Here is a 21,782-nt window from a genome sequence, read left to right as displayed (position 1 = left end):
ATTATTGGAAATGCAAGAAGAACATGAGTTGCAAAGAATAAAAAAGAAGAAAGCAAGGAGGACAGCAAAAGCCTAGAGATGGGAGAAGGAAGCAGGAAATCATAGGAGATTTTAAGCACTATCTTAAGTGATTCAGCTTCTATGACTCTCTGAAGCAAACGGAGGGATGCATGGCCTAATGTGTTTACAAAACAAACAACAAGCAAACAAACAATCAATCAAACAAACACAAAAAGGATATGGTTGGCTGACATTTACCAAAGGAACCATGATTATTCAAAAGAAAATACTCAAAGTGATGTCAAGTAACATTCAGCAAGCATTGACCCAGTATTGCTGCTTGCATGTACTCGAAAAGCTTGTATTCAGGAAAATGATGCGTGCATAAATATTCATAAATATTGATTCATACAAGTATATGATGACCCAAATCAAATGCCGAGTTTGAATAAATGGATTCATATTCCGTGATATTGACTTAAAACTTTTCCAACAAGATGAATCAATGCCATATTCTACCCTAGGTAGAGACGAAATGGCAAAACCCTATAACAAAGACAAGTAGCTCTGCAAAAATGTACTAAGAGCAAAAGAGACAGACAGGAAAGTGCACATTGGGATTGGTTTCATTTCTTGGAATTTCAGCCCCCGTGAAACAATTGGATTCATTTTCTGAGAGTGTGGGTGTTTCAGCAGAAATCAACAAACGGATATATATTCTGGGTGAATGGATATTACACAAATATAATTTCCTTTAGTGTGTCTCTGTGTACTGTGAACTGTTAGAAAGTTTAAAGTCGTGTGAAACCATAAACTAAAAATGGACACAATTCCCTTGGTTTGTACTGTGTATACGGATCTGAACAAAAGGAAAGAGGGAAGGAAAAAGGACCATTGGACGTTAGTGGATAGAATCACATTAATCTTAGGAATCTGTCATCTGATGCAGCCCCTCCCCCAACAATAACAAGATGTAGCAACCATTGGAGATGGCAGTTACCGGTTGGATCCCAGGTGTAATGATGGTGGGTACCACTAGGCTTGTTGTGGCTGGTGGATCCAAGGAAACTGGGCAGAATTCTGTGGGTGGATCAGTGTGATGGAGGGGCTGCCGCCATCTGTGGAGCTTGTCATAGTTCATTTGTTAGGGAAGTACTGTCAGATCAAGATAATTCCCAAAGACCTGAGATCACTGGTCAGTTTTCAGAACCTGAAAGGGCAGACAGTGGAAGATCTGCCTGTCATCAACTTACTGGTGAGGATCCTAGGTCCTTTCAGAATTGCCCAGTCCTGTTGAAGTCGACTTTATGGGAGACACGAAGAGAAGCTGGCAGAAAAGCTGGCTCCACGGATTGAGGAGTAATGAGAAAAGATTGATGAGACTTGTTCTGCTACAATGGAGAATACTGGCATGGAGACATCTGTAGAGAATACCGGGTTTGGAAGGCATTCATGAGACGTATTGAACCTCGCTGATACTGGCCGAAATATAAGGAGTGTCAACCTGCCCTTGAAGAAGTTATTCAATTCCCTGCTCCAAGAACGGGTCCAAGATCCCCGATGTCTAAAAGAGAAGAGTTGGCAGAGATGATTAATGTGCTCCTGTTCTTGTAAGGGGTCATAAGAATCCACTCGTCCCAAGGGGCATTTACAAACCATTCAGACCTCAATGCACCAAGCCCAGGTAAGACATTTCCCAGGTTTGGGCCTAGCTATCAAGCACTTGCTCTACCCTCCCCTCCACTCAGGCATCCATTTTAAAGGATCAGCACCTGAGGTGAAATGAAGCCAATAGGATATTAGCAAGCCCTTCCTAGAATCAGGGCTCAAAAACCTTCACTCCCTGTGAACAATAGTGAAATGTTTAAAGATCAATTACTCTCAACAAAAATATATAGGTATTGAATAATTAGCTCACAAAAAGAAATGATGACCTTCCCGTAGATTAAGCAAATGCTGGGGTAATGTCTCCTTTGGGGTGAAAGGAGTGTTTAACTGAGGTGAATCTTTGACTGAACTCGAATAGTTATTAGGCCTCAGTTTCACAAGACAGTATAGTCAAATATTATAAGTCAGATAGTGAACTGAACTGTAAAAGTCACCAAAGACATTAAAGACACAGGACATGTGGACAGTCTTTCCCTTCAGTCAAGCCCCGGGTGAACTATATCATGGGGGTGCAGACTTGGATTTGTTAACTTGCTTTACCCAACATGATTGGAAGATTAAGCGTTCTCATCACTGATAGAAAAACACCTGGTTCTCAAAAGCCTAGCATAGCTGCAGCAGGTTTCTCATAGCTATAATGCCCCTAGTCATTTTAGGAATCAAGCCTAATGTATATATTTTGTTTGGAATTTCTTGTATTTTAGTAGAGAGGAATATTACACCTTGAAATGCCAACATTGGCCAGTATGTGTCATTGGAAGTAAAGGACAAAACTTGCACAAGGGAAACCAAGGTTGGGGGATATTTCATGGCTCCAATAGTTATTTCCTGGTTCCTGTTGGTGTTGGAGGCTTCAAGAGTAAAGAGTTGACATGACCCGTTAAAAATTTGGACTGCTATTTGCATTCTATCTGTCTATTATTTCCTTAGAGCTGACAAAATGTTACAAAAATAGACAAGTCTGACTTCTAGGTAGATTTAGTATGTTTCAAAAAATAACTTCATTTTCATATAAATCCCAAAACATGTAAATCAATTCTATTATATTTAAAAACTGCAACTGTGTTATCAACACAATGTCAAACCTGGAGTCTACGAGAAACACTCACAACAAGGCTGTATAAAATATAGAGCAAAATAAACATCATATTTCTGTGAATTATATCTGGAAACTGATGATTTATCAATGACCAGTTGGCAGAGAACCAGTGCAAATTGCCCTCACTTGCTCCTATTTACTCAGTAATGTAAACATCCACTCACCCAGACCTTGGCAAAATACAGTTGCTGAAGAGTTGTCTGTTATTCCCAAAGACAACATGAGGCCTCAGAAACATTGAAGGAGAATAAGGTAATGTACAGAATGGAAACCAATAAAGGATCTGACCTCTGGTAATGGAGCAGCAAAGGTGAAACTCTGCTTTATTTGGACGCACTCTCTCAAGCTGACTGCACACATGGGATTGAAGGTGATGCACTGAGCGTTAGAAGAGTGCACAGCAGATGCTTTGCTGACAGGACTCAAAGAAATCAGCACAAAATATCCCCAAAATTGATTCTGAGACCAAGACCCGAGGTGCCAAATTTGAGCTAGCAGAGGCAGCAGAAAATGAGGGATAGGGCTATGGATGATGGCACACGCTTATTCTCAGGGATCTGGATTGCGTTGTGGGTTGTGGTGAGTCCTATCAAGAGAGCAAACTGACTTGTGACCCCAATGAGAAAGCAACCACACTAGCACGCGAGTTTGAGTTTATCAATATGTCCCATGGCCACATCCACTGCATCAGCATACCTGAGGACCAATTTGGCATTTTGCCAATAGAGCATGTGTGGGGCTCATTCAGAGTTATTGTGCATCAGGTCTGAGCGATCCAGGGGGCCTTGGGATTGAAATCAGAATTAAAAGCTTTGGGATCTGCTACCTTCATAACCTGGAGTAGGATTACGGTTTCATTTGAGGCAGAGGATGTGGAAGAGCTCTCTGGTTGCCTTCATGAACCCATGACACAAGGATGAGTGAACAAGGAATAGTGGTCAAAGTCCACAGCATGAGAAGATGAAGAATTACCTTCAGCATTATCTCCCAAATGCAGATGCTACATTTTGGATGGCACTGACATGGTACTGCACCGAGGACACATACATCAGTCTGCGGGATCATTCCAGCAGGCCCTGTTTTATGACACGCATAGGTATGTTTCCACTGGTGTTTCTGTAGACAGAGAAGCTCTGGGAAGAACTGGTAATATTGGGACATTCCCATGGCAATAGAAAGCACAAGCTCACTGTCAGTTTCCTGTTTTGGAAATGCTCCAAAATCACATACAGCAGAATGCAGAGCTGAAAATATTTAGAAGCTTCATTTGCACAACTGGAAGTGTCCTGTGCACTTTCAGGATTCTGAGATAAGCGTAATAAAAATGAGGTTATACTAATAGAAATATTATGGTGTGTTCATCACAACAAAGCAACACCAGCAATTAGAGTTATACCACACAACACACACAAGAACTGGACATAGAATCGATGTCTAGAAAAAATTGTCCTCACAGAAATATCGTGGAATTGTGTACACCAAAGAGTCTATAATATTAACTTAACTAAGCCCTATAATTCTACATTAGATACGTGATAGTACTTGACCAGTAGAGATAAAGACGAATAGGAAAAGAAACAGGAAGTAACATCTTCAGTTCCAAAGAGATTGAAGGCCCAAAAAATAAGCTTTCAAATGACTAGACTGCATAATGCTACCAGAGCAAGCATTGAAAATGGAGGAGAGGAAATCACTGAAGAAAAAGAGAGTGTCAGATTCACAAAACGCAGAATACCAGAAAAGGGGAAGGGAAAATCTAAAGAAGAATCAAATAATATCAGAAAACTCAATGGATGAGATAATAACTGGGCTAAAGTCAGTCCTAAGCAGACTAAATAATGCAGAGGGACTCGTGAATGACTGTGAAGAAAGGGGAACAGAAATCCTTCGATCAGAAGAAGACATAGAAAAGCAAGTGTAAACCAATGCAAACATTGCTGTTGAATCACGGGGTAAGACAAAGCATGAAAGAATATGATACATAAGAGCCCCAGAGAGGAATGCAAGAGATTAAAAACAAAAAAGAAGCCTGAAAATTTATTTGTAGAAAAATCAGACTGAAAATTTCTGAAAGCCAAGAAAGAATCATCTATAAGATTTCAGGAAGTGCACAGCGTCCAAAGGAGGTGGAATCCCAATAGACATACAAGCAGCTGTATAATTCAAATCTACAAAGTTCACGATCATCCCATTGATTTAAAATGCCCCTAGACGAAAGCAACTTAGTCACAACAGAACCTCCAGAGGGGTTTCAGCTGATATCTCGACAGAAATATTGCAGGACAGGGAGGAGTGCCAGGACATAGACCATAAACTGAATGAGATAAACCTGCAATCTAGGTTAGCCTATGCCACATGTCCGCCATTAATAATAATGGCAGAGCTAGAGAATTTCACAGACCGGCAAAACTTAAAAGAAATCAGCAGTTTGAAACTAACCCTAAAAGAAAAATTGAGAATTCTACCCTGAATACACAGTAGCAAGTTGTAATGGGTATAAGAAAACCATTACTGGAAATGCAGGAAGAGCTTGAGATTCAAAGAATAAAAAAGAAGAAGGCAAGTAGGACAGCAAAACCCTAGAGATGGGAGAGGGAAGCATTAAATCATAGGTGATTTTAAGCACTGTCTTAACTGAATCAGCTCCTATGACTCTCTGTTTGAAGCAACCGGAGAGATGCATGGCCTAATGTGTTTGCAAAACAAACAACAAGCAAACAAACAATCAATCAAACAAACACAAAAAGGGTACGGTTGGCTGACATATACCAAAGAAACCATGAATATTCAAAAGAAAATACTCAAAGTGATGTCAAGGATCATTCAGCACGCATCGACCCAGTATCGGTGCTTGCATGTACTCAACACACTTGTATTCAGAAAAATGATGCGTGCATAAATATTCATAAGTATTGATTCATAAGAGTACATCGTGACCCAAATCTAATGACGAGTTTGAATAAAATGTATTCATAGACCATGATATAGACTTACATTGTTTGCAACAGGATGAATGAATGCCCTATACTACCCTAGGTAGAGACGAAATGGCATAAGCCTATAACAAAGACAAGTAGCTCTGCAAAACTACACAAAGAGCTAAAGAGAAAGACAGTAAAGTGCACATAGGGGTTGGTTTCATTTCTTGGAATTTCAGCCCCCAATAAATAATTAGATATATATTCTGACAGTGTGGGTGTTTCAGGAGAAAGCAACAAACGGATATGTGTTCTGGGTGAATGGATATTACACAAACATAATTTCTTTAGTGTGTCTCTGTGAACTGTGTACTTTTAGAAAGTTTAAACTCGTGTGAAACCATAAACTAAAACTGGACACATTTCCCTCCGTTTGTACTGTGTATACGGATCTGAACCAAAGGAAAGTGGGAAGAAAAAAGGACCATGGGACGCTAGTGGATAGAATCACATTAACCTTAGGAATCTGTCGTCTGATGCAGCCCCTCCCACAACAATAACAAGATGTATCAACCATTGTAGATGGCAGTTACCTGTTGGATTCCAGGTGGAAAGCTGATGGGTACCTCGAGGCTTGTTGTGGCTGGTGGATCCAAGGAAACTGGGCAGAATTCTGTGGATGGATCAGTGTGAGGGAGTGGCTGCCACCCTCTGTGGAGTTTGTCTTAGGTCTTTTTTTCAGGAAGCTGTGTAAGTTCGAGATACTGCTGCTGCCCAAAAACATGAGATTTCGGGTAAGTTTCCAGAACGTGAAAGGGCAGACAGTGGAAGATCTGTCTGTCATCAACTTACTGGTGAGGCTCTGAGGTCCTTAAAAAATGGCCAATTCCTCTTCAAGTCGACTTTATGGGAGACACAAAGAGAAGCTGGCAGAAATGCTGGCTGCACTGATTGAGGAGAGATGCGAACACATTCATGAGAGTTGTTCTGCTACAATGGAAAATACTGGCATGGAGACATCTCTAGAGAATACCAGGCCCAAAAACCTTCATGAGACATATTGAACCTCGCTGATACTGGCAGAAATATATGGAGTGTCAACGTGCCCTTGAAGAAGTTACTCAATTCCCTGCTCCAAGAATGGGTCCAAGATTCCTGACGTCTACAAGAGAAGAGATGGCAGAGATGATAATAGTGCTCGTGTTCTTGGAAGAGGTCATTAGAATCCACACGTCCCAATGGTCATTTACAAACAATTCAGACCAAAATGCACCAAGACCAGGTAAGACTTTTCCCATTATCGCCCTTGCTATGAAGCCCTTGCACTAACCTACCCTCGACTCAGGCATCCATTTTAAAGATCAGCACCTGAGGTGAAATGAAGCCTGTAGGAGAAGTGCAAGCCCCTCCTAGAATCAGGGTTCCAACAGATTCACACTCTGAGAACAACAATGAAATCCTCAAAGATCAAATACTCTCGACTAAAATAGATATGAATTGAATACTTAGCTAACAGAAAGAAATGATGACATTCCCCTAGATTCAGCAAATGCTGGGGTTATGTCTTCTTTGGGCTGAAGGGAGTGTGGTAAGTGAGGGGAATCTTTGACTGAACTTGAATAGGTATTAGGCCTCAGTTTCACAAGACAGTATAGTCAAATATTATGTCAGATAGTGAACTGAACTGTAAAAGTCGCTGAAGACATTAAAGACACAGGTTATGTGGACCGTCTTTCCCTTCAGTCAAGCCCCGAGTGCACTATATCATGGGGGTGCAGACTTGGATTTGTTAAATTGCTTTACCCATCATGATCGGAAGATTAAGCATTCTCATCACTGATAGAAAAACACCTGGTTCTCAACAGCCTAGCATAGCTGCAGCAGGATTCTCATACCTATTATGCCTCTAGGTGCTTTAGGAATCAAGCCTAAATGTATATATTTTGTTTGGATTTTCTTGTATTTTAGTAGAGAGTAATGTTACATCTTTAAATGCCAACATTGGCCAGTATGAGACATTGGAAATAAAGGGTAACACTTTCAAAATGAAAACCCATGTTGCAGGTAATTTCACGGTTCCAATAGGTATTTCCTGGTTCCTGTTGCTGTTGGAGGCTTCAAGAGTAAAGAGTTGACATGTCCCGTTTAAAATTTGGACAGCTATTTTATATTCTATTTCTCTATTATTTCCTTAGAGCTGACAAAATGTTACAAAAATAGACAAATCGGGTTCTAGGTAGATTTAGTATGTTTCAAAAACTAACTTCATTTTCATAAAGATCCCAAAACATGTAAATCAATTCTATTAACCTATTTAAAATCTGCATGTGAGTTATTAACACAATGTCAAAACTGGAGTCATCGGACAACACTCCCACCATGGCTGTATAAAAAATAGAGCAAAGTAAACATCATATTTCTGTGAATTATATATGTAAAGTGATGATTTATCAATGCCCAGTTGACAGAGAAACAGTGCAACATGCGCTCACTTGCTCCCATTTACACAGTAATGTAAACATCCACTCACACAGCCCTTGGCAAAGGACACTTGCCGAAGAGTGGTCTGTTACTTCCAAAGACAGGATGAGGCCTAAGAAACCAGGAAAGGGGAGAAGGCAGTGTAGAGAATGGAAACCACTACAGGATCTGACCTCTGGTAATGGAGCAGCAAAGGTGAAACTGCTTTACTTGGACGCACTCTCTCAAGCTGACTGCACACATGGGATTGAAGGTGATGCGCTGAGTGTTAGAAGAGGGCACAGCAGATGCTTGGCTGACAGAACTCAAAGAAATCAGCACAAAATATCCCCACAATTGAATCGGTGAACAAGATCCGAGCTGCTAAATTTGAGCTAGCAGAGGCAGAAGAAAAATAGGGATAGGACTACTGATGACGGCACACGCAGAACTCAGGGATCAAGAGTGCATTCTGGGTTGTGGTGAGTCATATCAAGAGAGCAAACAGAACTGTGACCTCAGTGAGAAAGCAACCACAATGGCGTGTGATGTTGAGTTTATCGATATGTCCTATGGCCACATCCACTGCATCTGCAGGACGAGGGACCAATTTGGTATTTTGCAAATAGAGCACGTGTGGGGATCAATCTGAGATATCATGCATCTGGTCTGAGGGTTCAAGGGGCGTTGCGGATGAAATCAGCATTAAAAGTTTTAGGTTGTGCTGCATTCGTAACCTGGACTGGGATTACTGTCTTGTTTGAGGCCGAGGATGTGGAACACCTCTGTGGTTGCCTTCGTGAAACCATGACACAAGGATGAGAGAACAAGGAAGTGTGTTCAAAGTCCACAGTGTAAGAAGATGAAGCATTTCCTTCAGCATTATCTCCCAAATGTAGAAGCTACATTTTGGATGGCAATGACATGGTTCTGCACAGAGGAAACATAGGTCGGTCTGTGGGATCATTCCAGCAGGCCCTGAAGTATGACATCCATACATATGTTTCCACTGGTGTTTCTGAAGACAGGGAAGCTCTGGGAAGAACTGGTAACATTGGGACATTCCCATGGAAATAAAACTTACAAGCGCACTGTCTGTTGGCTGTGTTGGAAACACACCAATATGACATACAGAAGAATGCAGAGCTGAAAAAGTTTAGAAGCATCATTTCCACTAGATGAGATGCCCTGTGCACTTTCAGAATTGTGAGATTAGAATAATAAAAATGAGGTTATACTAATTGAAATATTATGGTGTGTTCATCACAACAAAGGCAACACCAGCAAGTAGAGATATACCAGACAACACACACAGGAACAGGACATGGCATCAATGTCTAGGGAAAATTGTCCTCAAAGAAATGTCATGGAATTGAGTACACCAAAGAGTCTAAAATTTTCAATAAACCAAGCCTTATAAGTCTAGATTAGTTGCCTGATAGTACTTAACAAGCAGAAAAAAAAGCAGTATAGTAAAAGAAACAGGAAGTACCAATTCAGTTCCAGAGAGATTGAAGGCCCAAACAATAAGCTTTCAAGCAACTAGATGGCAAAATGCTACCAGAGCAGGCATTGAAAACGGAGGTGAGGAAAACTCTGAAGAACAACAGTGTCTCAGATACACAAAACGCAGAATACCAGAAGAGAGGAATGGAAAATCTTAAGAAGAATCAAATAATATCAGAAAACTCAACGGATGAGATAATAACTGGGCTAAAGTCAGTCCTAAGCAGACTAAATAATGCAGAGGGACTCGTGAATGACTGTGAAGAAAGGGGAACAGAAATCCTTCGATCAGAATAAGACATAGAAAAGCAAGTGCAAACCAACGCAAACATTGCTGTTGAATCCTGGGGTAAGACAAAGCATGAAAGTATAGGATTCATAATTGTCCCAAATGGAAAAGCAAGAGATAAAATAAAAAATTCTGAAAAAGTATTTGTAGAAAAATCACAATGCAAAATGTTGAAAGCCAAGAAAGGATCATCTATACGAATTCATGAAGTACACAGCATCCAAAGTAGATGAAAATCCAATAGAACAACAAGCAGCTGTAGAATTAAAATAAACAAAGTTCATGAACATCCCAGGGTTATAAATGCACCTCGAGGATAGCAACTTAGTCACAACAGAACTTCCAGAGGGGTTTAAGCTCATATCTCGGCAGAAATTTTGCAAAACAGGGAGGAGTGCCAGGACATAGGCCATATCCTGAATGAGAAAAAGCTGCAATCTAGGGTAGCCAATGCCAAATGTCTGCCATTTCTAAGAATGGCAGAGCTAGGGAATTTCACTGACCGGCAAATCTTAAAAGATTTCAGCAGTTTGAAACTGATCCTAAAACACAAGTTGAGAATACTTCCCTGAATAGAAAAGTAGCAAGATGAAATGGAAATAAGAAAACCATTATTGGAAATGCAAGAAGATCATGAGTTGCAAAGAAGAAACAGGAAGAAGGCAAGGAGGACATCAAAATCCTAAAGATGGGAGAGGGCAGAAGGAAATCATAGGTGATTTTAAGCACTATCTTAAGTGAATCAGCTTATATGACTGTCTGAAGCAAAAGGAGAGATGCATGGCCTAATGTGTTTGCAAAACAAACAAACAATCAAACAAACAAACACCAAAAGGTTACAGTAGGCTGACATATACCAAATAATCATGTTTATTCAATACAAGATACTCAAAGTGATGTCTAGGATCATTCAGCACGCATTGACCCAGTATGGCGGCTAGCATGTACTCAACACATTTGTATTCAGAAAACAGATGCGTGCATTAATATTCATAAATTTTGATTCATAAGTGCATATCGTGACCCAAACCAAATGACCGTTTTGAATAAGGCTGTGTCATAGAACTTGATATAGACTTCTAAGTATTCCAACAGGATGAACGAATGCCATATACTACCCTATGTAGAGAAGAAATGGCATAAGCCTATAGCAAAGACAAGTAGCTCTGCAAAACTGTACTAAGAGCAAAAGAGACAGACAGGAATGTGCATATTGCGATTGATTCACTTCTAGGAATTTCAGCCATCATGAAAAAAATGGATCCATTTTCTGAGAGTTTGAATGTTTCAGTAGAAAGCAACAGACGGATATGTATTCTGGGCGAATGCATATTACACAAACATGAGTTTCCTTTAGTGGGTTTCAGTGTAATGTGAAATTTTAGAAAGTTTTAAGACGTGTGAATACGTAAACTAAAAATTGACACACTTCCCTCTGTTTGATCTGTGTATACAGAATTGGACCAAAGGAAAGAGGGAAGAAAAAAGGACCATGGGGCGCTAGTGGATTGAATCACATTTCCCTTAGGAACCTCTAGTCTAATGCAGCACCTCACCCTTCACTGAAATAATGCAGCAAACTTTGGGGATGGCAGTTACAGAATGGAATTCCAGGTGGAAACTTGGTGTGTACCACAAGGCTTATTGTGGCTGGTTGATCCAAGGTAACTGGGCAGAATTCTGTGGGTGGATCAGTGTGATGTAGGGGCTGCCATCTTCTGCGGAGATTAGCTTTGGTCTTTGGCTCGGGAAGCTGTGTAAGTTCGAGTTACTGCTGCTGCCCAAAGACCTGAGTTCAAGGGTAAGTTTCCAGAATCTGAAAAGGCAGAAAGTGGAGGATCGGCCTGTCATCAGATTACTGGTGAGGCTCCGAGGTACATTCACACTTGCCCAGGCCTGTTGAATTTGACTTTAAGGGAGACACTAAGAGAACCTGGCAGAAAAGCTGGCTGCACAGATTGAGGAGAAATGCGAATATTTTGATGAGAGTTGTTCTGCTACAGTGGAGAATACCGGCATGGAGACATCTCTAGGGAATACCAGGCTCGAAAGTCTTTCATGAGACATACTAAATCTCGGTGATACTGGTAGAAATATACGGAGTATCAATGTGCACTAGAGAAAGTTACTGAAATCACTGCTTCAAGAATGGGTCAAAGATTCCTGACGTTTGAAGGAGAAGAGATGGCAGAGATGATAAAAGCGCTCATGTTCTTGGAAGAGGTCATGAGAATCCACAGGTCCCAAGGGGCATTTACAAACCATTCAGACCAAAATGCACCAAGCCCAGGTAAGCCTTTTCCCAGGTTTGGGCCTTGCTATCAAGCACTTGCTCTTCCCTCCCCTCCACTCAGGCATCCATTTTAAAGGATCAGAACCTGAGCTGCAATGAAGCCAGTACGAGAAGAGCAAGCCCCTCCTAGAATCAGAGTTCCCCCAACGTCACAATTTGTTAACAACCGTGAAATCATTAAAGGTCAAATACTCTCGATTAAAATAGATAGGAATTGAATATTTAACTCACACAAAGAAATGATGACCTTCCCCTAGATTAAGGAAATGCTGGGGTTATGAATTCTTTGGGGTGAAGGGAGTGTGGTAAGTGAGGGGAATATTTGACTGAACTTAAATATGTATTATTCCTCAGTTTTTCAAGACAGTAAAGTCAAATATTATAAGTCAGATAGTGAACTGAACTGTAAAATCGTGAAAGACATAAAAAACACAGGTTATGTGGAGCATCTTTCCATTCAGACAAGCCCCGGGTGCAAAATATCAAGGGGGTGCACACTTGGTTGTGTTAAATTGCTTTACCCAATATGATCAGATGATTAATCATTCTCATCAATGATAGAAGAACAACTGGTTCTCAATTACCTTGCATAGCTGCATCAGGGTTCTCATAGCTAAAATGTCTGTAGGTGATTATGCAATCAAGCCTAAATGTATATATTTTGTTTCGTTTCTCTTGTATATTCCTAAAGAGGAATGTTTCCCCTTGAAATGCCAACGTTGGCCAGTATGTGTCATTGGGAGTAAAGGGAACCACATGCACAAGGGTAACCCAGGTTCATGGTTATTTCATGGTTCCCATAGGTACTTCATTGTTCCGGTTAGTGTTGGAGGCTTCAACAGTAAAGAGTTGACATATCCCCTTCAACATATTGGACAGATATTTTAATTTCTAACTGTCTATAATTTTCTTAGAGTTGATAAAATGTTACAAATTTGACAAGTCTGGGATCTAAGTGGATTTAGTATGTGTCAAAATCTAACTTCATTTTCTTATAAATCCCAAAACATGTAAATCAATTCTATTAACATTCTTAAAAACTGCAACTGAGTTATCAACACAATGTCAAAACTGGAGTCTACGGACAAACACTCACACCTTGCCTATATAGAAAACACAGCTAAACAAACATCACATTTCTGTGAATTATATCTGGAAAGTGTTGATTTATCAATGCTCAGTTGGCAGAGAACAAGTGTAACCTGTTCTCACTCCCCCCATGTACACAGCAATGAAAACTTCCACTCTCACCCAGCCCTTGGAACAGGAAACTTGCCGAAGAGTTGTCTGTTACATCCAAAGACAGGATGAGGCCTCAGAAAACCTGGAAGAAGTAGACGGCAAAATACAGAATGGAAACAAGTGCAGGATATGACCTATGGTAATGGAGCATCAAAGGTGAAACTCTGTTTTACTTGGACGCACCCTCTAAAGCGGGCAGCACACATGGGTTTGAAGGTGCTGTGCTGAGTATTAGAAGAGGGCAAAACAGATGGTTGGCTGAGAGAACTCAAAGAAATCAGCACAGGATATCCCAATTGAATCTGAGACCAAGATTCGAGCTGCCAAATTTGAGCTAGCAGAGGCAGCGGAAAAAGAGGGATAGGGCTACGGATGACGGCACACGCAGAACTCAGGGATCAAGAGTGCATTGTGGGTTATGGTGGGTCCTATCAAGAGAGCAAACAGAACTGTGACCTCAGTGAGAAATCAAACACACTGGCGTGTGAGGTTGAGTTTATCAATATGTCCTATTGCCTCATCCACTGCATCTGCAGGACCAGGGACCAATTTTGCATTTTGCAAACAGAGCACATGTGGGGATCAATCAGAGATATCATGCATCTGTTCTGAGTGTTCCAGGGGGCGTTGGGGCTGAAATCAGTATTAAATGTTTTAGGATAAGCTACATTCGTTACGTGGACTGGGATTACGTTCTGGTTTCAGGCAGACGATGCTGAACAGCTCTGAGGTTGCCTTCGAGAACCCAAGACACAAGGATGAGAGAACAAGGAAGAGTGGTCAAATTCCACAGAGTGAGAAGATGAAGCATTTCCTTCAGCATTATCTCCCAAATGCAGAAGCTACATTTTGGATGGCACAGAAATTGTAGTGCACCAAGGACACATAGGTCGGACAGTGGGATCATTCCAGCAGGCCCTGAAGTATGACATCCATACATAAGTTTCCACTGGTGTTTCTGAAGACAGGGAAGCTCTGGGAAGAACTGGTAACATTGGGACATTCCCATGGAAATAAAACTTACAAGCGCACAATCTGTTGCCTGTGTTGGAAACACACCAATATGACATACAGAAGAATGCAGAGCTGAAACTCTTTAGAAGCTTCATTTCCACTAGAGTAAGTGCCCTGTGCACTTTCTGAATTGTGAGATTAGCATAATAAAACAGAGGTTATACTAATTGAAATACTATGGTGGGTTCATCACAACAAAGGCAACACCAGTAATTAGAGATATACCATACAACACACACAGGAAAAGGATATGGCATCAATGTCTAGGGAAAATTGTCCTCACAGAAATATCATGGAATTGTGTACACCAATGAGTCTAAAGTTTCACTTATCCAAGCCTTTTAAGTCTATATTAGATACCTGATAGTACTTGACCAGTAGAGAAATAGAAGTATAGTAAAAGAAACAGGAAGTACAATTTCAGTTCCAAAGAGACTGAAGGCCCAAACAATAAGCTTTCAAGCATCTAGATGGCAAAATGCTACCAGAGCAAGCATTGAAAATGAAGGTGAGGAAAACACAGAAGAAAAACTGTGTCTCAGAATCACAAAAGGCAGAATACACGAAAAGGGGAAGGGAAACTCTAAAGAAGAAGCAAATAATATCAGAAATCTCAATGTATGAGATAATAACTGGGATAAAGTCAGTCCAAATCAGACTAGATAATGCAGAGGGACTCGTGAATGACTGTGAAGATAGGGGAACAGAAGTCCCTCGATCAGAAGAAGACATAGAAAAGCAATTTCAAACCAACACAAACATCGCTGTTGAAACTTTAGGTAAGAAAAAGAATGAAAGAATAATATTCATAAGAGTCCCAAATGGAAAAGCAAGAGATAAAATAAACAATTCTGAAGAGGTATTTGTAGAAAAATCAATGAAACATGCTGAAAGCCAAGAAAGGATCATCTATATGAATTTATGAAGTATACAGCGTCCAAATGTGGTGAAATCCCAATAGACCAACAAGCAGCTGTAGAATTCAAATAATCAAAGTTCATGATCTTCCCAGTGATCTAAAATGCACCTTGAGGAAAGCAACTTAGTCACAACAGAACTTCCAGAGGGGTTTAAGCTCATATCTAGGCAGAAATTTTGCAAAACAGGGAGGAGTGCCAGGACATAGGCCATATCCTGAATGAGAAAAAGCTGCAAACTAGGGTAGCCAATGCCAAATGACCGCCATTACTAAGAACGGCAGAGCTGGGGAATTTCACTGACCGGCAAATCTTAAAAGAATTCAGCAGTTTGAAACTGATCCTAAAACACAAGTTGAGAATCCTTCCCTGAATAGAAAAGTAGCAAGATGAAATGGAAATAAGAAAACCATTATTGGAAATGCAAGAAGAGCATGAGTTGCAAAGAAGAAAAAGGAAGAGGGAAAGGAGGACATCAAAATCTTAAGATGGGAGAGGGTAGCAGGAAATCATAGGAGATTTTAAGCACTATCTTAAGTGAATCAGCTTATATGACTGTCTGTCTGAAGCAAAGGGAGAGAAGTATGGCCTAATGTGTTTGCAAAACAAACAAACAATCAAACAAACAAACACCAAAAGGTTACAGTTGGCTGACATATACCAAAGAAACATGTTTATTCAATACAACATACTCAAAGTGATGTCAAGGATCATTCAGCACGCATCTAGCCAGTATGGCGGCTAGCATGTAACCAACACACTTGTATTCAGAAAACAGATGCATGCATTAATATTCATAAATATTGATTAATAAGTGCATATTGTGACCCAAACCAAATGACGGTTTTAAATAAGATTGGGTCATAGAACGTGATATAGACTTACAAGCCTTCCAACAGGATGAACGAATGCCATATTCTGCCCTACGTAGAGAAGAAACGGCATAAGAATATAGCAAAGACAAGTAGCTCTGCAAAACTGTACTAAGAGAAAAAGAGACAGACAGGAAACTGCACAATGGGATTGGTTTCACTTCTTGGATTTTCACCCCCATGAAACAAATGGATGCATGTTGTGAGAGTGTGGGTGTTTCAGCAGAAAGCAACAGAAGGATATGTATTCTGGGTGAGTGGATATTACACAAACATGAGTTTCATTTAGTGGGTCTCTGTGTACTGTGAAATGTAAGAAAGTTTCAAGACGTGTGAAACCGTAAACTAAAAATGGACACACTTCCCTCCGTTTGTTCTTAGTAAAAACAACTGGACCAAAGGAGAGAGGGAAGGAAAAAGGACCATGGGACGCTAGTGGATTGAATCACATTTCCCTTAGGAACCTCTGTTTTAATGCAGACTCCCCCATCAATGAAATAATGCAGCAAACATTGGGGACGGCAGGTACCGGATGGAATTCCAGATGGAAAGTTGGTGTGTACCACAAGGCTTGTTGTGGCTGGTGGATCCAAGGTAACTGGGCAGAATTCTCTGGGTGGATCCGTATGATGGAGGGGCTGCCGCCCTCTGTGGAGATTGGCTTTGGTCTTTTGCTTGGGAAGCTTTATAAGTTCGAGTTACTGCTGCTGCCCTAAGACCTGAGTTCAAGTGTAAGTTTCCAGAACCTGAAAGGGCAGACAGTGGAAGATCTGCCTGTCATCTGATTACTGGTTAGGCTCCGAAGTACATTCAGAATTCCCAGTCTTGTTGAAGTCGACTTTATGGGAGACACGAAGAGAACCTGGCAGAAAAGCTGGCTGCACGGATTTAGCAGAGATGCGAACATATTGATGAGAGTTGTTCTTCTACAATGGAGAATACCGGCATGGAGACATCTCTAGAGGATACCAGGCTCGAAATTCTTTCATGAGACCTACTAAACCTTGGTGATACTGGTAGAAATATACAGAGTGTCAACGTGCACTAGAGAAATTTACTCAATTCCCTGCTCCAAGAACGGGTCCAAGATTCCTGAAGTCTAAAAGAGAAGAGATGGCAGAGATGATAAAAGCACTCATGTTCTTGGACGAGGTCATGAGAATCCACAGGTCCCAAGGGGCATTTACAAACCATTCAGACCAAAATGCACCAAGCCCAGGTAAGCCTTTACAAAGGTTTGTGCATAGCTATCAAGCACTTGCTCTTCCCTCCCCTCCACTCAGTCATCTATTTTAAAGGATCAGAACCTGAGATGCAATGAAGCCAGTTGCAGAAGAGCAAGCCCCTCCTAGAATCAGAGTTTCTCCAAATTCACACTCTGTGAACAATGGAGAACTCCTTAAAGTCAAATACTCTCGACTAAAATAGATAGGAATTGAATACTTAGCTCACACAAAGAAATGATGACCTTCCCCTAGATTCAGCAAATGCTGGGGTTATGTCTAGTTTGGGGTGAAGGGAGTGTGGTAAGTGAGGGGAATCTTTGACTGAACTTGAATATGTATTCGGCCTTCAGTTTTTCACGACAGTATAGTCAAATATTATAAGTCAGATAGTGAACTGAACTGTAAAATTCATGAAATACTTTAAAGACACAGGTTATATAGAGCGTCTTATGCTTCTGTCAATCCCCGGGTGCACGATATCATGAGGGTGCACACTTGGTTGTGTGAAATTGCTTTACCCAATATGATCGGATGATTAAGCGCTCTCATCAATGATAGAAGAACACCTGGTTCTCAATTGCCTAGCATAGCTGCATCAGGGTTCTCATAGCTAAAATACCTGTAGGTGCTTTTGGAATCAAGCCTAAATTTGTATATTTTGTTTGGTTTTACTTGTATTTTCCTAAAGAGGAATGTTACCCCTTGAAATGCCAACATTGGCCAGTATGTGTCATTGGGAATAAAGGGAACCACATGCACAAGGGAAACACAGGTTCTCGGCTATTTCATGGTTCCAATAGGAACTTCATGGTTCCTGTTGGTGTTGGAGGCTTCAACAGTAAAGAGTTGACATGTCCCCTTCAACATTTTGGACTGCGATTTTACTTTCTAACTGTCTATATTTTTCTTAGAGTTGACAAAATGTTACAAATTGACAAGTCTGGAATCTAGGTGGATTTAGAATGTTACAAAAACTAACTTCATTTTCTTATAAATCCCAAAACATGTAAATCAATTCTATTAACCTTCTTAAAAACTGTAACTGAGTTATGAACACAATGTCAAAACTGGGGTCTACAGACAAACCCTCCCACGATGGGTGTATAGAAAACAGAGCTAAACAAACATCACATTTCTGTGAATTATATCAGGAAAGTGTTGATTTATCAATGCTCATTTGGCAGAGTACCAGTTTAACCTGTGCACTCTCACTCCCATGTACACAGCAATGTAAACATCCACTCACCAAGCCCTTGGCACAGGAAAATTGCCGAAGATTGGTCTGTTACATCCAAAGACAGGATGAGGCCTCAGAAAACATTGAAGCAGGAGACGGCAAAGTAGAGAATGCAAACCAGTGCAGGATCTGACCTCTGTTAATGGAGCATAAAAGGTGATACTCAGTTTTACTCGGACGCACACTCTCAAGCCGGCAGGAAACTTGGGATTGAAGGTGATGCCCTGAGTGTTAGAAGCGTGCACAGCAGATGCTTGGCTGACAGAACTCAAAGAAATCAGCACAGGATATCCCAATTGAATCTGAGACCAAGATTCGAGCTGCCAAATTTGAGCTAGCAGAGGCAGCGGAAAAAGAGGGATAGGGCTACGGATGACGGCACACGCAGAACTCAGGGATCAAGAGTGCATTGTGGGTTATGGTGGGTCCTATCAAGAGAGCAAACAGAACTGTGACCTCAGTGAGAAATCAAACACACTGGCGTGTGAGGTTGAGTTTATCAATATGTCCTATTGCCTCATCCACTGCATCTGCAGGACCAGGGACCAATTTTGCATTTTGCAAACAGAGCACATGTGGGGATCAATCAGAGATATCATGCATCTGTTCTGAGTGTTCCAGGGGGCGTTGGGGCTGAAATCAGTATTAAATGTTTTAGGATAAGCTACATTCGTTACGTGGACTGGGATTACGTTCTGGTTTCAGGCAGACGATGCTGAACAGCTCTGAGGTTGCCTTCGAGAACCCAAGACACAAGGATGAGAGAACAAGGAAGAGTGGTCAAATTCCACAGAGTGAGAAGATGAAGCATTTCCTTCAGCATTATCTCCCAAATGCAGAAGCTACATTTTGGATGGCACAGAAATTGTAGTGCACCAAGGACACATAGGTCGGACGGTGGGATCATTCCAGCAGGCCCTGAAGTATGACATCCATACATATGTTTCCACTGGTGTTTCTGAAGACAGGGAAGCTCTGGGAAGAACTGGTAACATTGGGACATTCCCATGGAAATAAAACTTACAAGCGCACAATCTGTTGCCTGTGTTGGAAACACACCAATATGACATACAGAAGAATGCAGAGCTGAAACTCTTTAGAAGCTTCATTTCCACTAGAGGAAGTTCCCTGTGCACTTTCTGAACTGTGAGATTAGCATAATAAAACAGAGGTTATAATAATTTGAATAGTATGGTGTGTTCATCACAACAAAGGCAACACCAGCAATTAGAGATATACCAGACAACACACAGAGGAACAGGACATGGCATCAATGTCTAGGGAAAATTGTCCTCACAGAAATATCATGGAATTGTGTATACCAAAGAGTCTAAAGTTTTCACTTATCCAAGCCTTTTAAGTCTATATTAGATACCTGATAGTACTTGACCAGTAGAGAAATAGAAGTATAGTAAAAGAAACAGGAAGTGCAATTTCAGTTCCAAAGAGACTGTAGGCCCAAACAATAAGCTTTTAAGCATCTGGATGGCAAAATGCTACCAGAGCAAGCATTGAAATTGGAGGTGAGGAAAACACAGTAGAAAAAACAGTGTGTCAGAATCACAAAAGGCAGAATACACGAAAAGGGGAAGGGAAACTCTAAAGAAGAAGCAAATAATATCAGAAAACACAATGGATGAGATAATAACTGGGCTAAAGTCAGTCCTAAGCAGACTAGATAATGCAGAGGGACTCGTGAATGACTGTGAAGACAGGGGAACAGAAATCCCTCGATCAGAAGAAGACATAGTAAACCAAGTGCAAACCAACGCAATCATCGCTGTTGAATCCTGGTGTAAGACAATGAAAGAATAGGACTCATAAGAGTCCCAAGTGGAAAAGAAATAGATAAAATAAAAAATTCTGAAAAGGTATTTTTACAAAAATCACAATGAATCATGCTGAAAGCCAAGAAAGGATCATCTATACGAATTCAGGTATTACAAAGTATCCAAAGCTGGTGAAATAGCAATAGACAAACAAGCAGCTGTAGAATTCAAATAAACAAAGTTCATGATCATCCCAGTGATCTAAAATGCACCTTGAGGAAAGCAACTTAGTCACAACAGAACTTCCAGAGGCATTTCAGCTCATATCTCGGCAGAAATTTTGCAAAACAGGGAGGAGTGCCAGGACATAGGCCATATCCAGAATGAGAAAAAGCTGCAATCTAGGGTAGCCAATGCCAAATGCCCACTTTTTCTAAGAACGGCAGAGCTAGGGAATTTCACTGACTGGCAAACCTTAAAAGAATTCAGCAGTTTGAAACTGATCCTAAAACACAGGTTGAGAATCCTTCCCTGAAAAGAAAAGTAGCAAGATGAAATGGAAATAAGAAAACCATTATTGGAAACGCAAGAAGAGCATGAGTTGCAAAGAAGATACAGGAAGAAGGCAAAGAGGACATCACAATCCTAAACATGGGAGATTTTAGCAGGAAATCATAGGTGATTTTAAGCACTATCTTAAGTTAATCAGCTTATATGACTGTCTGTCTGAAGCAAAAAGAGAGATGCATGGCCTAAAGTGTTTGCAAAACAAACAATCAAACAAACAAACATAAAAGGTTAAAGTTTGCTGACATATACCAAATAACCATAGATACTCATACAAAATACTCAAAGTGATGTCAAGGATCATTCAGCACGCATCAACCCAGTATGGCGGCTAGCATGTACACAACACTCTTGTATTCAGAAAACAGATGCGTGCATTAATATTCATAAATATAGATTCATAATTGCACATCGTGACCCAAATCAAATGACGGTTTTGTATAATATTGGGTCATAGAACATGATAAAGGCTTACAAGTCTTTCAAAAGAATGAACGAATGCCATATTCTACCCTACTTAGAGAAGAAATGGCATAAGTATATAGCAAAGACAAGTAGCTCTGCAAAACTGTACTAAGAGCAAACGAGACAGACAGTAAAGTGCACATTGTGATTGGTTTCACTTCTTGGAATTTCACACCCATGAAAAAACTGGATCCATGTTCTGAGAGTGTGGGTGTTTCAGCAGAAAGCAACAGAAGGATA

General features: G+C 40.6%; 1 long non-coding RNA gene across 1 annotated transcript; it reads right to left on the bottom strand.

The window, feature by feature from the left end:
* Positions 1-1,008: 1,008 nt before the first annotated feature.
* On the bottom strand, positions 1,009-6,839 carry LOC141577358 (uncharacterized). Its single transcript, XR_012506234.1, has 4 exons — positions 6,538-6,839; positions 6,279-6,455; positions 3,740-3,843; positions 1,009-1,564 (listed from the first exon to the last, which is right to left on the bottom strand). It is a non-coding gene; the product is annotated as an uncharacterized LOC141577358 (long non-coding RNA).
* Positions 6,840-21,782: the final 14,943 nt, after the last annotated feature.

This window comes from Camelus bactrianus, chromosome 4, assembly GCF_048773025.1.
Source record: "Camelus bactrianus isolate YW-2024 breed Bactrian camel chromosome 4, ASM4877302v1, whole genome shotgun sequence".
NCBI lineage: Eukaryota > Metazoa > Chordata > Mammalia > Artiodactyla > Camelidae > Camelus > Camelus bactrianus.
This window is presented reverse-complemented; position numbering and strand designations above follow the sequence as displayed.